General features: G+C 42.9%; 1 protein-coding gene across 2 annotated transcripts in view; it reads right to left on the reverse strand.

The window, feature by feature from the left end:
- CEP135 (centrosomal protein 135) overlaps positions 1-20,657 on the reverse strand; it is a 126,001-nt gene that overhangs the window by 82,610 nt on the left and 22,734 nt on the right. Inside the window, exon 1 of one of the 2 annotated variants that reach the window (XM_003268395.4) lies at positions 2,886-3,108. The gene's annotated coding sequence lies outside the window, so the exon portion shown is untranslated. Of the gene's footprint in view, positions 1-2,885; positions 3,109-16,711; positions 16,846-20,657 lie in introns of those variants that run through there. The other variant, XM_030818908.1, reaches the window with a different exon arrangement.

The raw sequence follows: 20,657 nt of genomic DNA on the forward strand, positions 1-20,657 counted from the left end.
CCATCAACCACCCAAGGGCTGAGGAGTGCGAGCGCACGGCACGGGACTGGCAGGCAGCCCCACCTGCAGCCCCGGTGCAGGATCCACTGGGTGAAGCCAGCTGGGCTCCTGAGTCTGGTGCAGATGTGGAGAACCTTTATGTCTAGCCCAGGGATCGTAAATACACCAATCAGCACCCTGTGTCTAGCTCAGGGTCTGTGAATGCACCAATCGACACTCTGTATCTAGCTGCTCTGGTGGGGCCTTGGAGAACCTTTGTGTGGATACTCTGTATCTAATTGATCTGATGGGGACGTGGAGAACCTTTATGTCTAGCTCAGGGATTGTAAACGCACCAATCAAAGCCCTGTCAAAACAGACCACTCAGCTCTACCAATCAGCAGGATGTGGGTGGGGCCAGATAACAGAATAAAAGCAGGCTACCTGAGCCAGCAGTGGCAACCCACTGGGGTCCCCTTCCACACTGTGGAAGCTTTGTTCTTTTGCTCTTTGCAATAACTCTTGCTACTGCTCACTCTTTGGGTCCACACTGCTTTTACGAGCTGTAACACTCACCGCGAAGGTCTGCAGCTTCACTCCTGAAGCCAGCGAGACCATGAGCCCACCACAAGGAAGAAACTCCGAACACATCTGAACATCAGAAGGAACAAACTCCGGACACGCGGCCTTTAGAACTGTAACACTCACCGCGAGGGTCCGCGGCTTCATTCTTGAAGTCAGTGAGACCAAGAACCCACCAATTCCGGACACAAAAGTATGATATATTTATACAGTACAATACTAAGGGATAAAAGGAACTACTGATACACATCATCAACAGCATGGATGAATCTCAAAAACATTACTTGAGCAAAAGAAACCAGACATATACTGTATGACTCCATTTATATGAAGTTGATGAACAAGTACAATTAAACTATGGGGCCAGAAATTAAAACAACAGTTGTCTGGGGAGGTGAGGCAGGCTGCAGATTGCCCGTCAGAGTTAAGAGACAACTTGTTAGGGTAATGAAAATATTACATTGATTGGGGTAGTGGTTACACAAGTGTATACATTTAGAGAATGTACTTTTCAAATAGTACACTTAAGCTCTATGCATTTCATCATGTAAATTTCACTTCAATTAAAAAAAGACACACATAAGTACCTCTGTTCGTTTTTATTTTTGTCTTTTTAAATATTTATGAATATATTCCTATCAATCTGCCCTAAAATGGAGTTATCCAAAGAGCATTTCTTTTTTTTTTTAATTTTAATCTTTTTTAGAGACAGGGTCTTGCTATGTGGCCCAGGCTGGTCTCCAACTCCTGAGCTCAAGGTATTCTCCCACTTCTACCTCCCAAAGTGCTAGGTTTACAGGTGTGAGCCAATACGCTCAGCCCAAAGATCATTTCTTTAGAAACTTTGCTCTTTTCTAACCTTTGCTAACTAACTGTAGTCATGGTATTCATATTTCTAAGCCAAATAAGAATTTTGTTTTACATCTGTTGTTCTTCACAATATATAAAAAATGCATTACATGCATGAGCATACATGTAAAAGTCGATCCTGACCGCTACCCTGTGAGGGAGAAAGACCAATGATACCATCCCTACTTAAACATGAGGAAAGGCTGCCTCAAGAAAATAACTCTTCCAAAACCACGGGGCCACAAAGTAGGTGGGCCGTCATCAGAGACCAGGTCTCCTGAGTCCTGGTCCGGCACTTTGGTTTCTGTACCATGCTTCCTCAACTTATCAAATCATTTCTAAATCAGTCACTCTCCTTGGTCACTCCTTTCTGTATATCTTTCTCTTTGCTCTTGTTAACTTTTTTTGAATGGCTTCCTCATAGATTTCCTAGGTTCTTTCCACAAGAGACACCTAAGTGATGCAGGGTTTTTAGGGAAATTCCTGCAGACATCAGAAACACACTTGACAAATCCAGGTTTATTACTAGCAGGATGTAAACTTACAGGCTGTGCACCACTCAAAACATTTCCCCTCTTTGCTACCAACTCCAGTTACCCAGAGATAATACCTCCTCACATCCTGCTTTGGAGGGGAGGGAATGAGAATGAATATGAATCAATAAATCATGGCCTCAATACACAGGACAGATTAAAATCCGCCCAGACAGAAACATGTTAGGCCGTCCCCACCCATGAACTGTTGTCTTTCCCCATAACCCCCATCCAAATATGGCGGCTATACTCTTTAAGCTTCTAGCAAAGCAACATAAAAGGTTAGGTTTGGGGGTCCCCCATACATAAATGTGTAGAAGTATCCATCTACTTAACTCTGGGGGTTGGCGTCTGAAAACCAGTACATTTAATGCTGTATGTACGTGTGCACAGGGGTTAAGAAAATCAACAAGAAACCCCAAACGACAACAAAGAAACCCGTTAGCTGTGGTTATCTCGGAGTCCTTTCTTACTGAACTCAAAGTAGTAAAGGCTGGAAAGCAGTGGAGAGGCTTCAAAAGAGCCGGGCAAAGATTAATTAAAGGCTGTCGTACGCTTTGGGACATTTCTGTTACAAAAAGCATGGATGACTGTTACACTGAGAAGGCATTTTAATGTTTAAATCGATCCATTGGTCAACAGCAAGCCTGTCTGCACGGGCCACACAGACGCTCCTTGACGAGCCGGCCCAAGCTCTCCTCCACCCAATCTCCGGTTTCCAGCTTTACCTTCGGGTGTTGACCGGAAGGGGGTGTGGGAGCGGGGTGGGTGGGAAGAGTCCCCGCGCCCCTCCCCGCCTGGTCCGACCCGGCGTGGCCTCACTTCCTCCCGGGGCCGCGCGGCCTCCCAGCAGTGCCCGAGCCCAGCCCTCGTGTACCGCCCAGAAAGCGAAGGCGCCACCACCGCCGCAGCTGGCCCCCTCGCTCCCACGGCCGGACTCACCCGCAGCTCCAGCCGGCGTTCCCTCCGCCTCCAGCCGCATTGCCCTCAGGCCTCGAGTCCCCCACTATCTCCTTCCGCCCAGGCACGGGCTCCGGCGCTAGAGCAGTTTGAAAATGGCGCGGAGGGACGATCGGGACCGACACGGAGGAGGCGCCGCGGTTGCCCCGGTAACGGGAGCGGCGGACGATTAGCGGCTCGCGGCGAGGACGCGCTTGGCGACGATGGCGGAGCCCCAGTGCCCGGAAATGCAACGGCCCGGACAGCGCGAGGCCACGGCGCCCCCTGGAGGTCGGCGCCCGCGGCCGGCAAATGCCAAACCTCAGCTGGTGCCTGAGCTGGCATCCTCTTCCTCCTGTTGGCGGGAGGTGTGGATCACCTACTGCGTGCGGGGCGAAAACGCCGCCACAGTACCGGTCCCTGCAGCGGAGTAGCCTTCACCTGCAAGGTGAACGCCTGCTCACCACGTAATCCCCAAACGCAGATATCACGTTGTCTCTGCAACTTTCCCTGACAACCACCCAATGCAATTAATTGTCCCACAATAGTATCTCCCTGAGGCTCTCTGCAGAACCATAGAATTCATCCATCAAAATACAATCATTTGTTGATCCGTCTCTCTCTGCCGCCCCCAAATGTGAATTCCTTGAGTCAGAGACTATTCTACTCAGCAAAACATTTGTGAGTGGAATTAAATTGAAATAAACTGTTACAGTCCACTCACAGATGGAAAACACATAGTAAAATCCTAGAATTTCATTTCTCCCCTGAAAATTTCCCAGACAATCAGAGGGAGTTTCATTCTTTCCTGTTTACTTTTCTCCCAAATAGGCCTTCTGAGGCAGCAGAATAGGGAAGGAAGTCAGAAGACTGACCAGCTCATACATATGGAATGCCTATCATACATACACTTAAAATTATGGCACGCAGGCGCGCTAAGAGAGAAAAACAAGAAAACGGATATGACAATTATAGGAAATCCTCTCCCTAGAGTTAAGGAAGTGTAGGAAGTGGGTATAAAAGAACAAAGGCTATATTAATCCAGGGCTGACACCACTTGAAGATCAGCCCGTTCCTCTCTGTCAGAGGCCTGACAACTCCCGTCTTCTTTTCCACAGATTAGTCATGGGAAACATTCCTTCGGTCCTATCTGACTCCCCTCTTGGCTGCATCTTCAATCATTGGAATCAATTTGACCCTGAAAACCTGTGAAAGATATGCCTAATATTTTATTGTAACACCTTTTGGCCTCAATTTCAGCTAGGGAGTCAAGAGCAATGGCCAGTCAATGGAAGTCTCAATTATGACACCATCCTCCAATTAGATCTATTTTGTAAGAGACAAGGCAAATGGTCAGAAATACCATATCTGCAAGCCTTCAATGGCCCTATACCAAAAGCCTACCATTTTCAAAGCCCCCAGCACTTCTCCACAGAAAGAAACTCCTAAAACTGAGCCGGATACTGTAGATAACCCCCTCTTGCAAGGGGTACATACGTGTCAGGGTGAACAATAGCCACCTTCCTATAATCCAGGTCCAAGTGCACTTGAAGCTTCAAAAGAAGGACAAGAGTCACGGGTCCTAGCGATCCCTCCCCATACTAGCTTAGGAACACCATATTCAATGACACCACCTGTCCTGCTACCTCTCAGAGAGGTGGCAGGAACTGAGAGTCCCATCAGGGTACAGGTTCCCTTCTTGATAACTGATATCCAACAATGTAAGGAAAAACTGGGCAGTTACTCAGAAATTTGCTGATGGGTTCCAGACTTTGACTTTGGCTTTCAACTTTTCTTGGAGAGACATGCAATTCATTTTGGCCACCTGTTGCACACCTCTGGAAAAGGAATGAATATTTGAGGCTGCTCGCCAGGACACTGATGAACGTTTTGCATGTAGCCTGCAGGGCAACAGACCGGGAGGAGATACAGTCCTTACTACTGAACCCAGTTGGAAATATAATACCCCCATGAGAATGAATAATCAAACTAAATTTCTTGAGGCACCCCTGAGGGGAATGAAAAAGGGGTAACAAAGGCAGTAAACTATGATAAGTTTAGGGAGATCACTCAGGGGAAAGAACAGAATCCAACCATGTTTTATAGTAGGCTAGACGAAGCCTTTAAAATATATACAAACTTAGATCCTGCTTCTCCTGAAGGCAAGATATTAATGACACAACATTTCATTAGTCACTCTACCCCAGACATTAGACATAAGCTCCAGAAGCTGCAAATGGGGCCACAGACAAAACCAGTTCCTTGACACTACCTTTATGGTGTACAACAGTCGTGAACTGGAGGAAGGAAAAGGGGAACAGAGTAAAAAAAAAAACCCAGCAAGCCAGAATTATGGCAGCCATCATTAGTGATGCCCTGAATGCCCAAAGAGCATCCACGGGAAACACAAAGGGCTACAAAGATAATGCTAGCAAAGGCTCTTGCTTCAAGTGCAAAAAAAGATGGGCATTGGGCAAAGGACCATACTAAGCCCGCACTGGGCCCTTGCCATCAATGTGAAGGCACCAGTCATGACCGTTGGCACTGGCCAGTTGACTCCTTGCTCCCACTGAGGGGCTTGGTCAGTCAAAACTCTGGCAGTGTAAAAGGAGGAGTTAGATGAAGACTGAAGTGGCCTGGGGTCTTCCTCACTGTCCCTGCCCAGGAACATCATCATTGCTATTGAGGAGCCCCAGGTAACTCTGGACATCATGGGCACCCAGATTTAGTTTCTTTTTGATACAGAGGCAGATTACTCTGTCCTTATTGCTTATGCAGGAAAACTTTCCTCCAAGTCCATGAATGTTATGGGAATGGAGGGGAAGCCAAAAATGAGATCCTTTGATCCTCCTTTAACTTGTCAATTTGAGAAGCAAATTTTCCAAAAGGAGTTTCTAGTAATACCAAGCTGCCCAGTCCCCTTGTTGGGGGCAGATGTCATGGTTAAAATAGGGGAATTACTACAATATAAACACTGCCCAGCAGGATTGATGATGGTTGGGGAAATAAACAGTGTCCCAGACCCCATTAACAAACAGGTTAACCTACTAGCTTGGTATACTGGGAAACCAAGGAAAGCCAAAATGGCAAAGCCAGTCAAAATACAGCTTTAAAAGACTCCAGCTATTTTCCAAACCGAAAGTCATATCCAATCAAGCTGGAGGCCCATAATTCAGGAATTGCTAACTCATGAACTTTTAAAGCCTTGCAATTCACCTTGCAATACTCCCATTTTATCCATCTTAAAAACTTCAGGGGAATATCAGCTAGTACACGATCTCAGAATAATCAATGAAGCTGTTATCCCCATCCATCCATTGGTGGCAGATCCATACACTGTCTTGGCACAGGTGGCATGGGATGCAAAATGGTTCTTGGTCCTAAAACTGAAAGATGCCTTCTTTTCCATTCCTCTGGCCCCAGAGTCTCAACACCTTTTTGCCTTTGAATGGCAAAATCCAGATACCAAAGAAAAACAATACACTTGGACAGTGCTCCCTCAGGGCTTTCGGGATAGCACCCATTTCTTTGCTCAAACCCTATAAAGGGATCTTTATAGGGTTTTCCATTATTATTGGAAAATGGAAGCATACTTCAATATGTAGATGACCTTCTTGTGTGTAGCCCAACCCAGGAAGCATCTGACTAAAATACTGTAAAAGTTTTGAATTTCCTGGAAGATGGGATACAAAATGTCAAAGAAAAATTTCAAATCACCCTCCAACGAGTCCAATATATGGGCTATATTCTAAACCCTTGGGCCCAGCAGATATCCCCAGAAGAGGTATAAGTCATGTGCAGTCTGGACCCCCTTATACCAAACAACAGCTCTTTTCCTTTTCAGGAATGATGGGGTTCTGCAGGATATGGATACCAAATTTTGGGCTCATAGCAAAGCCCCTTTATGAAGCAACAAGAGGGCTATAAAATGAGTTAGTAGAATGGACTCCAGAAGTGAGGAAAGCCTTTGTCAAGTTAAAACAGGCATTTGGCCAAGCCCCCATTCTTGGCATCCCAGACCTCACTAAGCCCTTTTCCTTGTATATAGCAGAAAAGAAGGGCACAGCTGTGGGGGTGCTAACCTAAAAATTTGGATCAGAACCCAGACCAACTGCCTATTTTTCCAAGAAATTGGACATGTGACCTTGGGGTGGCCAAGCTGCCTGTAAGCAATAACAGCTACTGCTATTTTAGTAGAATAAGACACTAAAATTATCCTAGGTCAACCACTGGAAATTTTAACACCACATCAGGTGAAATCAGTCTTGGAAATAAAAGGGTATATTTGGATGATGAGGAAAAGGTCAACCAAGTACCAGGCTATACTCCTAGACAATCCAGAGATAGTTCTTAAAACCCGTAATACCCTGAATCCAGCTCCATTGCTGCCCACAGGCCCAATAATTGGTCATTCATGTGAGCAGGTCATCACACATACGTATGTAAGCTGACCTGATTTAAAAGATTGGCCACTCCTAGACTCAGAGAATGACTAGTTCACAGATGGCAGCAGCTTTGTTTCAAATGGGAAATGCCAGGCTGGACATATGATAGTAAATGACAATACCATCACTGAAGTCCAACTGCTATCCCCAGGGCATGTCAGCACAAAAAGCTGAAATAATTGCTCTTATCTGAGTCCTGATATTGGGGAAAGGAAAAAAGCTTAATATCTATACAGACTCCAAATATGCATTTCTTGTGGTTAAGGGTCATGCTGAAATTTGGAAAGAAAGAGGACTACTAACTAGGAACCACTCACCCATAGAGCACGGGCCTGAAATTCTCTAGTTGTTGGAGGCAATACATTTGCCAAAAGCCATCGCTATAATCCATTGTAGAGGGCATCAAAAGGCCTTAGCTCCTATAGCACAAGGGAACAAAAAGACAGACAGGTAAGCAAAAGCAGTGGACCTCAAGGCGCAATCTCAAAAAATCTTAGCACTGCTTCCCTTCTACGATTCCCCAGTAGAACCTGAATACACATCACAGGAGGAACAGGTTATAAGGTAGCAAGGGGGACAGAAACAAGGATCTTGGTAGTATATGGGATCAAAAGTATATATCCCTTAAACAGCCCAATGGAAGGTTATTAGAAACCCTGCACAACTGTTTCCAGATGGGGAGAGATGCCACTCTGGCCATGGCAAACGGGGTCTTTATTGGGTCTAACTTAGCCCCAGTAGTTAAGCAGGTCTGTCAAGCCTGCTTACTGTGTGCATTTAACAATCCAGGAAACAAGATCCCTCCACTAATGGAACCAGTCCAAAGAAGGTGAACTTACCCTGGGGAAGACTGGCATTTGGACTTTACCCATGAGCCAGCTTGCAGATAATACAAGTTTTTGCTAATACTGATAGATACCTTTACAGGCTAAGTTGAAGCTTACCCTACTAGAACAGAAAAGGCTAATGAAGTTGTAAAAGTCCTCTTAAAATAAATAATTCCACAGTTTGAGTTATCCCAAAGCCTCCAGAGTAATAACAGCCCATTCTTTGTCTCCCAGATAACTCAAGAGGTGGCAAAGGTGCTCAGAATGAACTACTGTTTACGTTCAGCGTGGAGACCTTAATCTTCCAGGAAAGTAGAAAGAGCTAATCAAACTCTAAAATGGGCACTAGCTAAACTATGCCAGGAAACATCAGAAACTTTGGTCAGTTTACTACCTATACCCCCTTTGAGATTCCATAACTCCTCAAGGGCAAAAGTAAATATGAGCCCACAGGGAATGCTGTACAGGAGACCCTTCTTAACTAATGATCTAATAACTAATCCAGAAACAGCTGGGCTAATAAAATACCTAATTAATCTGAGAAAATTTCAACAAGTATTACAAAGGTTCTGGACCAAAAGGCTTCCCATACCAGGAACTAACCAGCAACCCAAGATTAGGTCAGGAGATACAGTACTTGTTAAAACATGGAAAGAGGGGTCACCTGCTCAGCAGCTACAACCCAATGGAAGGGACCTTTTTCAGTTATAATAACCACCCTCTGCAGTTAAAGTGTTAGGATTAAATAGTTGGATACATCTTTCCAGGGTCAAGCCTGCAATACCTAAAGCTCCAGACCTGGAACCCGAAGGTCCCATCAATCACTACCCTGTGAACCTGTGGAGGATCTGAAGTACCTATTTAAAAGGCATCCAAAAGATAAGTAAATCCCTACTGACTTTGCTGGTGTCTTTGTTGCATAGTTACTGTGGAGTAAGTAATCCTATTTATTTATATATATTTATCATTTAACTGCTTGCTTCCCCCACAATGGAACAACTTTTTATGTCCATAATCCATTTTCACCAATATTGGGGGTCCAGCCTCAATACCAAGTGTTTAAACAGATTCAACAGTTAGCCACGCTAACTAACTTAATTTCCTGTTACATTTGTACCTCAGGATCACTATCAGCTGAAGTTTCACCATTACCGTTAGAAGATATAGTCAAGGTCAATGCCAGAGTCACTGTTGCCACCCAGTCAGAAGTTACATATCCCAGTCCAGCTGGGGAAAGCTTATTCCTAACAGTCTTATCTCAGATCATAAGAAACAACCCAAATTTAAATTTTACCAATGCCCAAAATCCTGTAAGGGTTTTTCACAACCTAACCTCAGAGAGCCAGTTCCCAGTTTGTTTCACTTCCCACTGAATGAATGGGACCTTTCTGGGATCCCTAAACAATTGTTTATATGAAGTTGTCCTCAGCTGGACAAATCAAGAGAAACATTATAATTCCTCAGAAACAAAAATCAATTCATATCGCAAACTAGGAAAACAAAACCAATTCCTCCTCCTTAAGTAACCTGATCCAAGGCGACCTCAATATACAAGTAATACCAATTCTTCCAATATTTCCACTGGTTGGACCACAGTGTTAATCAACAATTCATCTCTGCCTCTAGCTCAAGCTTTGGCTTGGCGGGTCCAAAGATCATTCTTAAAATTCCACCCTGGCTTATCTTTCCACTCTAGGCTTAATGCACAACTTGCTGTGGCTGGGACACTTTTATGGGAACAACTCACTGGAACTTCCTCTAGTGGCTCAGACGCACCTTTGGAACTAGCATCATGGGGATACGAAGTATCTTTGGACCCTGGGCAAGGGTTGTATTTCATATGTGGAAATTCAGGGTAAATGAGTCTTCTGAGCCAATGGAAAGGGACTTGCAGCATCGCTGCTTTACTTCCAAGACTGTCTTATGCAAATGCTAGTACAAAATTTCCGTTTCCATATAAGACACAGCCATGCATTTGTAAAAAGGGCAGTTCCAGCAGTATTACATCCTTTAGCAACTGCAATAACAGGACTTTTAGGAACCACACTTGGGTCCATTTCTCTTCACTTGTCTTCACAACAAACACAGGCTTTGGCAGAAATTACAGCAGCTATCCAAGAACAATGACATATAGATTCCCGGGCAGGCATTGTCTTACAAAACAGGAGGGGGCTAGGTCTCCTTGCAGCTAATCGGAGGGGATTATGTGTTTTTCAAAAAGAAGAATGTTGTTTCTATATTAACTCCTCAGGCAAGATACTGGGACATCTGACTGAGGCAACTAATGTAACCAATTTAAGAACTGCACAAAACACCCTAAATTCTGTTTAAACAACTGCAAAAAGTTGGATAGCCCATTTTACAGGACGCTTAACTGTAATTCTTCTGTTGTTCATTTTTGGCCCTTACACTGTAAATTTGCTAACCAGATTTGTTTCTTCCTGTTTAGAATCTATCAAGCTACAAATGGCTATATTGCCTGAAGCCCCAGACATCATCATTCAAGAAATAAGTCCAGACTTCTTAATTTCCCCCTGGATAGAGCAGGGTGAGAGTTCTGTGTTCCCCTGTTAGGTAGGGCCAACAGTCCCACTCAGCCGGAAGCAGCTATAGAAGAAAGAACTTCAACCTTCAGCAACCTATAGAGATTTATGGGGATCACATCTCTCAGAGGGAATTGAGGCAGGAGAATAGGGAAGGAAGTCAGAAAATCAACCCGCAGCCCGTTCTCACCAAAACAAGCATAAGGCACCATCTGATAAGGAAGCTGAAGCAATGAACCAATGCTTTCTGCAGTAAACAAATCTGGTATAAACTGGAACAGGACAGTCACTGAAAGAAGAGCATGTGCATTAGGGGCAAAATGTGTCCTCAGGATAACCTTTTATTATAATAATTTACTTAAAGCCCATACATATGGAATGCGTATCATACATACACTTAAAATTATGGAATGGCAAGCACATGCAGGTGCACTGAGAGAGAAAAACAACAAGAAAACTGATATGTCAATTATAGGCAACCTCCTCCCTAAAAGTTAAGCAAGAGTAGTAAGGGGGTATAAAAGAACAAAGGCTATGTTAATCCAGGGCTGATACCACTCGCGGATCAGCCCATTCCTCTCTCTGGAACATTTTTTGCTTAATAAATCTTGTGGGGTCATTATTTCTGGGTCTCCTCCAATTCTTTGTTTGCAACACCAAGAACCTGGAACTCCAACTTCCAATCTGGTAACACTTCCACTCCAAAAATGTGCTTACTCTTTGTATAGCATGTAACTGCTCTATTGGTGGTACCCATTCATATATTAATGTTGCCACTTTTTATGCCTCCTCTGTTTTTCTCATGCCTTAATGGGTTGTTTTATGGAATTTCTAGGAGGCAATGAGTTGAGTTCTATAGATGACTTTTGTACATCTTGCACATGTACAATTTAACACTTTTTTGTGAACAACAGATATCTTTTTTGAAAAGAGGTAGTCATAAATAGATTAATATCATAGCAAAATGGCTGTGCAACAGCCATCCAGTCAAGATTACTCTTTAGCTTCCCTTTGCCTCAAACACATACCAATTAGAAAATGTAAAAATAAAACCCAAAAAAGAAATGCAAAAAGGTGAGTAGGATGAAAGTCATTAGTGAGCTTTGTTCCAAGTGACATGGAAGACCAGAGTCAAGGTCACTGCTGAACTTCAAGGCCTGAGGTCAGGGTCCCTGGAAGTTTTAGGCAGTTCTCACATTGCTACAAAGAAATACCTGAGACTGGGTAATTTATAAAGAAAAGAGGTTTAATTGGCTTACTAGCAAACTGAATTCAACAACACACTTAAAAGATCATTATGACCAAATGGGATTTACCCCAGGGATGCAAGGATGGTTCAACATATGCAAATCAATGTGATACATCACATTAACAGAATGAAGGACAAAAACTATATGATTATTTCAATTGATGCTGAAACAGCATTTGATAAAATTCAATATCCCTTCATGATAACCCTCAAAGGGCCAGGCACAGTAGTTCACACCTATAATCCCAGCACTTTGGTAGGCTGAGGTGGGCAGATTGCTTGAGCCCAAGAGTTGGAGACCAGCCTGGACAACAAGGTAAAATCCCACCTCTACAAAAATATACAAAAGTTAGCCAGGTGTGGTGGTACACACCTGTAGTCCCAGCTACTTGGGAAGCTGAGGTGGGAGGATTGCTTCAGCTTGGGAGGTCGAGGCTTCAGTGAGGAGATCACACCACTGCATTCCAGCCTGGGCAACAAAGTAAGACCCTTTCTCAAAAAAGAATCTCAAAAAACTGGATATAGAAGGAACTACCTCTACATAATAAAAGCCACAGCTTATATCATACTAAAAGAGAGAAAAAGCCTTTCCTGTAAGATCTAGAACATGATAAGGATGCCCACTTTCACCACTGTTGTTCAACATAGTGCTGGAAGTCTTAGAGAATTTCAGAGAAGAGAACAAAATAAAGAGCATTCAAATTGGAAATGAAGAGGTCAAATTATCCTTGTTTGCAGATGATATGATCTTATATTTGGAAAAACCTAAAGACTCCACCAAAAAAGTATTAGAACTGATAAATCCAGTAAAGTTGTGCGATACAAAATCAACTTATGAAAATCAGTAGCATTTCCACATGCCAATCTAAAAAAGAATCTGAACAATCTAAAAAAGAATTTTAAAAGTTATCCCACTTACAATAGCTACAAATAAAATTAGATACCTAGGAATTACCTTAACTAAAGAAGTGAAAGATTGCTACAGTTCAAAACTATAAAACATATGATGAAAGAAATAGAAGAGGACACACAAAAACGGAAGGATATTCCATGTTCATGAATTGGAAGAATAAATATTGTTAAAATGTCCATAATACTTAATCTAAAATTCAGCCCCTGATATTCAACGTGGGTCCTTTTCTATTTTCCCTAAGTGATGGCTGGTCTGAGAAATAAAAGGAAAGAGTACAAAAGAGAGAAATTTTAAAGCTGGTGTCCGGGGGAGATATCACAGGTTGGCAGGTTCCGTGATGCCCCCCAAACCGCAAAACCTGCAAGTTTTTATTAGTGATTTTCAAAAGGGGAGGGAGTTACGAATAGGGTGTGGGTCACAGAGATCACATGCTTCACAAGGTAATAAAATATTACAAAGCAAATGGAGGCAGGGTGAGATCACAGGACTGGGGCGAAATTAAAATTGCTAATGAAGTTTCGGGCATGCATTGTTGTTGATAACATCTTATCAGGAGACAGGGTTTGAGAGCAGACAACCAGTCTGACCAAAATTTATTAGAAGGGAATTTCCTCATCCTAATAAGCCTGGGAGCGCTACTGGAGACTGGGGCTTATTTCATCCCTTACCTACAACTGTAAAAGACAGACATTCCCAGAGCGGCCATTTCAGAGACCTCTCCCTGGGAACGCATTCTCTTTCTCAGGGCTGTTCCTTGCTGAGAAAAAGAATTCAGTGATATTTCTCCTATTTGCTTTTGAAAGAAGAGAAATATGGCTCTGTTCTGCCCAGGTTTCAGGCAGCCAGACCTAATGGTTATCTCCCTTGTTCCCTGAACATTGCTGTTTTTCTGTTCTTTTTTCAAGGTGAAAAACAATATGAAACAGATTTCATATTGTTTAAACAATTTGTGCAGTTAATGCAATCATCACAGGGTCCTAAGGCGACATACATCCTCAGCTTATGAAGATGACAGGACTAAGAGATTAAAGTAAAGACAGGCATAGGAAATCACAAGAGTATTGATTAGGGAAGTGATAAATGTCCATGAAATCTTCACAATTTATGTTCAGAGATTGCAGTAAAGACAGGCATAAGAAATTATAAAAGTATTAATTTGGGCAACTAATAAATGCCCAGGAAATCTTTACAATTTATGTTCTTTTACCATGGCTTCAGCTGGTCCCTCGGTTCGGGGTCCCTGAATTCCCACAACACAGATTCAATGCAATCTCTGTCAAAATATCAATAACATTCTGCACACAAATTTTAAAAAATCCTAAAATTGATATGGAACCACAAAAGACCCAGAGTAGCCAAAGCTATCCTGAGCAAAAAGAACAAAACTGGAGGAATCACATTACTTGATTTCAGATAATACTACAGAGGTATAGTAACCAAAATGGCATAGTACTGGCATAAAAATAGACCAATGGAACAGAACAGAGAATGCAGAATCAAATCCATACATCCAGAGTGAACTCATTTTTGACAAAGGTGCCAATAACATGCATTGGGGAAAGGACAGTCTCTTCAGTAAATGGTGCTGGGAAAACTGGATATCCATATGCAGAATGAAACTGGATCACTATCTCTCCTCATATACAAAAACCAAATCAAAACGGATTAAAGACATATCTAACTCCTCAAACTATGAAATTACTACAAGAAAACATGGGGGAAACTCTCCAGGACATTGGACTAGGCAAAGATTTCTTGAGTAATACTCCAAAAACACAGGCAACCAAAGCAAAAATGTAAAATAGGTTCACATCAAGTTAAAAAGCTTCTGCACAGCAAAAGAAACCATCAACAAAGAGGCAACCTGCAGAATGGGAGAAAATATTTGCAAACTACCATCTGACAAGGGATTAATAACAGAAACTATAAGGAGCTCAAACAACTCTAAAGGAAAATATAATAATCCAATTTAAAAAATGAGCAAAAGATCTGAATAGACACTTCTCAAAAGATGACATACAAATGGCAGACAGGTAAATGAAAAGGTGCTCACCATCACTGATCATCAGAGAAATGCAAATCAAAGCTATAATGAGATATCATCTCACTCCAGTTAAAATGGTTTATATCCAAAAGTGAGACAATAATAAATGCTGGAGAGGATATGCAGAAAAGGGACCCTCATACACTATTGTTGGGAATGTAAATCAGTACAACCACTGTGGAGAGAAGTTTGGAGTTGCTTCCAAAAACTAAAAATAGAGCTACCATATGTTCTAGCAATCCCCTGCCAGGTATATTCCTAAAAGAAAGGAAATCAGTATATCAAAGGGATATCTGCACTCCTATGCTTATTGCAGCACTATTCATAGTAGCCAAGATTTGAAAGTAACCTAAATGTTCATCAGCAGATGAATGGATAAAGAAAATATGGTACATATACACAATGGAATACTATTCAGCCATGAAAAAGAATGAGATTCTGTCATTTGCAACAACATGGATGGAACTGGAGGCCACTGTGTTAAGATAAGCCAGGCAGAGAAAGACAAACTTTGTATGTTCTCACTTATTTGTGGGAGCTAAAACTTAAAACCATTGAACTCATGGAGATAGAGAGTAGAAAGATGGTTCACTTCAAAACAAAACAAAACAAAACAAACAAAAGCAGTGAAGTATAAGAAGGACTTGATGAAAAAACAAGGACATAACAAGCTGGCTTACTGGCTCAAAAAATGGAAGGGGCAGCCCGAGAGGAATGCAAACATCTTAGAAGGGCTGAGAGCGAGCCTGTTCACAGCCAGCAACTGTTAACGGAACCTTAGCCCTACAGCTGTAGGAAATGAATTCCTTACACCAATCTGAATGAGCAGGCCCTACCCTAGATTCTCTTATCTCTAGATAAGAGCCCAGGCACTTTGATTTAGGGAGCAGAGCCCACCTAGAGAGTTCTGACCTGCAGAACTATGAGATAATACCTGTGAGTTGTTCTAAGCTGCTAAGGTTGGGGTGATGTGTTTTTGTAGCAACAGAAAAACAAATGTAGCTGAGAAGTCAGGCTTGAAGAGATAACAGCTAAGAATTTTCCGGAACTGAATCAAGGCACAAATCTTCAGATAAAAAGTTTGCATCATCTAACTAAGGAGAGCAGGTTAAACATACACAGTTATTTCAGCTCTCTCCCTCCTTCACTCCCCTAAAATTACAATAAAAGGCCTATTTATTTATTTGACAGAGTCTTGCTCTGTCGCTCAGGCTGCAGTGCAGTGGCACAATCTCTGCAACCTGCCTGCTCCTGGGCTCAAGTGATTCTCCTGCCTCAGCCTCCCGAGTAGCTGGGACCACAGGCGTGTGCCACCATGACTGGCTAATTTTTGTATTTTTTGTAGAGATGGGGTTTCACCACGTTGCCCAAGCTAGTCTCCAACTCCTGGGCTCCAGTGATTTGCCTGCCTCAGCCTCCCAAAGTGCTGGGATTACAGGCATGAGACACCACACCCGGCCAATAAAGGAATTTTTAAGGTGCTTTTTAAAAACCATTAGGACAAAGAGATGGTAGAGAAGACAATATCAATACAATTTGAGGATTGCATAGCAGAAGGACATCTGGAAACTGACTTAGCTCTGAAAATTTTGAATCTCATCCAGCAGTGGGAAAAGCTCGGGCTGCTCTGTAGAAACCTCAAAAGGCACAGGTGGCACCAGGTAGCTCTGGAAGTGGAAATGAAGTGGGGCTAAAAGCAGCAGGATTGTCTTCGGTGGAGTGTTTCCCACCATCTTCTGCTGTAGAGAATCGTGAGCTGGTTCCATGCAGTTTCACTTTGGGCATGGGTGGTTGCTTTCTTTCCCCACCTTCACGACTTCTGCAGGTGCCCCCAGCAGGAAGGATCCATGGCAGGCTGAGTAAACTCTCTGGGCACAGACAGGTATTATTCATGCCGGACATCAACAAGCTCTTTTCTGGCCGCTATCAATGTGGGTCTTCTCTAGGGAACAATAAGAAAGACAGATGATGACGCTCCTAGACACTGTGATAGAAATGCATAGACTAACTTGTCTCCCCAGACTAACCTGTCTTCCAGCAGCTCCTTGGCATTTGCTTGCTCAGGGTGTGGGGTGTGAAAGGCAGGAATTTCCTGGGCCAGAGCTGATTCCATCAGTGCATGGCCCAGCTGATTCCAACCTGACTTACGCTGATTCCATCAGTGTATCTGGTCCCTTCCCTACTTTTCCTCCTTGCATTAGTTTCCTCAAGCTGCTGTTAACAATGATCACAAATAGGCTGGGCACAGTGGTTCATGCCTGAAATCCCAGCAGTCTGGGAGGCTGAGGTGGGAGGACTGCTTAAGCCCAAGGGTTCGAGACCAGCCTGGGCAATAAAATAGGAACCTGTCTCTACAAAATAAAAAAGAATTAGCCAGGTGTGGTGACACATGCCTGTAGTCCCAGCTACTCAGGAGGCTCGGGCAGGAGGAGAGCTTGAGCCAAGGAGGTTGAGGCTGCAGTGAGCTGTGATCAAGCCACTGCACCCCACCCTGGGTGACAGAGCAAGACCTTGTCTCAGAAAAAAGAAAAAAAAAATCACAAACTAGGCATGTTAATGCAACAGAAATGTATCTTGTCGGAGTTCTGGAGGCCAGATTCCATGATCAAGGTGTTATCAGGGCTGCACTCCCTCTCCAGGCTCTGGGGGAGGAGCATTTCTTGCCTCTTCCAGCTTCTGGCGGCTGTTAGCAATCCTCAGCTTCCTTGGCATGTGAACCCATCACTCCGATCTCTGCCTTTGTCTCCATGTTGCCTTCTCGTCTGTATGTCAAATCTCCTCTATATGTCTCTAATAAGGGCACTCATCAGTGGATTTAGGGCCCACAGGGATAATCCAGATCATCTGTTCATCTCAAGACCCTTAATTGTATCTGCAGAGATAGTTATTCTAGGTAAAGTAACATTTGTAGGTTCCAGAGATTAGGACGTGGACATATCTCTTGGGGGACCATCGTTCAACTCAGCACACTCGCCTAGGTCTTGATATTCTTATTTAGTCAGGGGGAGCAGGAAGACAAAACCATTACACTTGCATAAAGGTTTTTCATCTTTTGTTGTCTTCTCTCCTTCCCTGCTTTCGCTACCTTTCTTCTTCTCTCCTTTCCCTCCCTCCTTCCCTCTCTTCCTTCCTTCCTTCTTGTTCTTCATTTTTCCCTCCCTCCTCTCTTGGTTTTTCATTTCACTTAAAAGCTAAGAATTTCCCATCTTTGTTTATCTGTTTAGTTTGTGGCTAGGATTGGAGAAAGGATGGAAAGGCTGTTCAAGTAAAAGGGAAAGAATTCAATGAGATGTAAAAGCATACTTTGCTACCGCTGTGCACTGAAATAGAGTAGTGTGGCAAAATATGACATAGTGTCTTATTGGAAGTGAGATTACAAGGCTGGCCAGTAAGACAAATATCACATATTATCAAATACATATTTTTATACACAAGTCACATTCTGAGTGACTAGATGCCTACTTCCAAGAGGCACAAAGAAATTGCAACTGACTAAACAGCAGAATCACATCTTCTGCCACAATTTCACTGGTGGGCATAAAGCTAAAAAGTAGGCAAAGGGCCAGGTTCAGTGGCGCACTCCTGTAATCCCAGCACTTTGGGAAGCCGAGGCAGGCAGATCACTTGAGGTCAGGAGTTCGAGACCAGCCTGGCCAACACAGTGAAACCCCATATCTACTAAAAATACAAAAAAATTAGCTGGGCATGGTGGTGCATTCCTGTAAACCCAGCTACCCGGGAAGGGAAGCTGAGGTGGGAGGATCATTGCAACCCAGAAGGTGAAGGTTGCAGTGAACCGAGATTGCACAACTGCACTTCAACCTGGGTGATAGAGCGAGACTCTGGCACAAAAAAAAAAAAAAAAGGCAAAGATTCCCAAATTATTCAAATTATGTTTTTCCTGTCTTCTCATTTTTATGTTTCTCGGCTGGAAGCATTTTGTTGAACTTGTGTAAGTAAATGCTTATGTGATAGAACTCCATTATGTATTGTGATGGATTGACTTGTGTCTGCCCCAAAATTAATCAGTTAAAGTTTATCTCTAAATACCTCAGAATATCACCTCATTTGGAAATAAGGTCATTGCAGATTTAATTTGTTAAGATGAGGTCATACTGGAGTAGAGTGGGCCCCTAATCCAATATGACTGGTATCCTTATAAAAAGAACACCACCATGTAAAGAGATAGAGGGAAGATCATGCAAACACAGGGAGAATGTCATCTACTAGGAATGCCAAAATTGCCAGCAAACCACCAGAAGCTAGGAGAAAGGCATGGAACAGATTCTCCCTCACAGCCTTCAGAAAGAATCCACCCTGATAACACATTGATCTCAGAACACAAGCCTCCAGAAATGTATTGTTTCACAATATATTTCTGTTGGTTAAGCCGCCCTGGCAATCTGATACATATATGCTTAAGTACCTGCTAAGACCACAGAATAAACATTTTAGGAATTCAGAAAAGAAAAAAATGCTCTGAAGACCTTCAGAGGAAGGTCTGATATGAAGACCTCAGCATAAAACTGAGCTACTTCTCAGTTTTATGGAGTAGATAAGACTTGGAGTTGGACCTTGAAATGACTAGAACTTGGACCTTGAAATGACTAGAACTTGGATGCATAAAGAAGAGGAAGCAAGAGATGTGGGGATGGAAGAAGGGGAGGAGAGGAGATAACAGAAAGGGAAAAAATGATAGGGAAGAATGTTTTTCTCAATAATAAATACAGCCATCTGATGGGGCCAGGGACAAGCAGAATGGCATAGATAATGACAAGACTGAAAATAAAAAGTGAAGTCAGATGACTAAAGGACCCACCAAATATTAGATTTCAGAGCTTGAATTTTATCCAACATGTAATGGAGAATTATTGACCTTTTAAAGCTGGAAAATCACATGATGAAATTAGTTTGGCGGAAATAGATCTGGGTAGTAGAAGGATGGAATGGTGAATAGTGACTGGTGCAGAAAATAATGTTATCTAGGACAAGAGTCAGAAGATTTTTTTAATGACATAATAAAGGTCTGAAGGAAATGTGCAAAATATTACAAAGGAAGAATGGGCAGGGCTTAGTGAGGGAAGGGCCTCTGTGAGTTGAGGGGAAGGAATCCAGATAAACATCACGGTTTTGAGTTTCAGAGACTGAAGACCCTGAGATGGCATAATCAGGAAGCTATCTTGTTGGTGTGGCAGAGGGGCTGGAAAGGGACAGGGAACCAATAGTAAGTTTGGTTTGTGATATACGGGGCTGAGGTAATATAACAGCAATGTCCGGGATATAGTTGGGTGTGTGCACATAATAGGTAAGAGAAACTTAACAGAGAGAAATTAAGTTCCTTTTTTTAGGTTTCTTCTCTGTATTTTTAAGACGGAGTCTGTGTGTTTGGATGTTGTTTACTGTAGTCACTGATGATCCTGTTTCTCCCATTAGACTGTGAGCTCTTTAAGGGACAAAACAGCTTCTTTGTACCCATAACCCAAGCAGACTATCTGGCCTTAATAGAAGATCAGGAAATGTGAACTGAATTGAATCGCACTACACTGAAGTAAATGAATCAAGCCTTCTGACACCAAGTCCAGTATTCTCTCCAGTATAACACAGTTGCTTCCCTGTGGTGACTAGGCCAGAGATGAATCTAAAATGTCAGTGTTACTGCCAGCTAATTCAGTGCCTTTTATTTAAGCAGCAGGGACTCAATTTCCCTATTCCATAGGTGTACGGTTTGACTGGCAACCTGATTACTTGGCAGGT

This window comes from Nomascus leucogenys, chromosome 9 (assembly GCF_006542625.1).
Source record: "Nomascus leucogenys isolate Asia chromosome 9, Asia_NLE_v1, whole genome shotgun sequence".
In the NCBI taxonomy this organism is placed as follows: Eukaryota; Metazoa; Chordata; class Mammalia; order Primates; family Hylobatidae; genus Nomascus; species Nomascus leucogenys.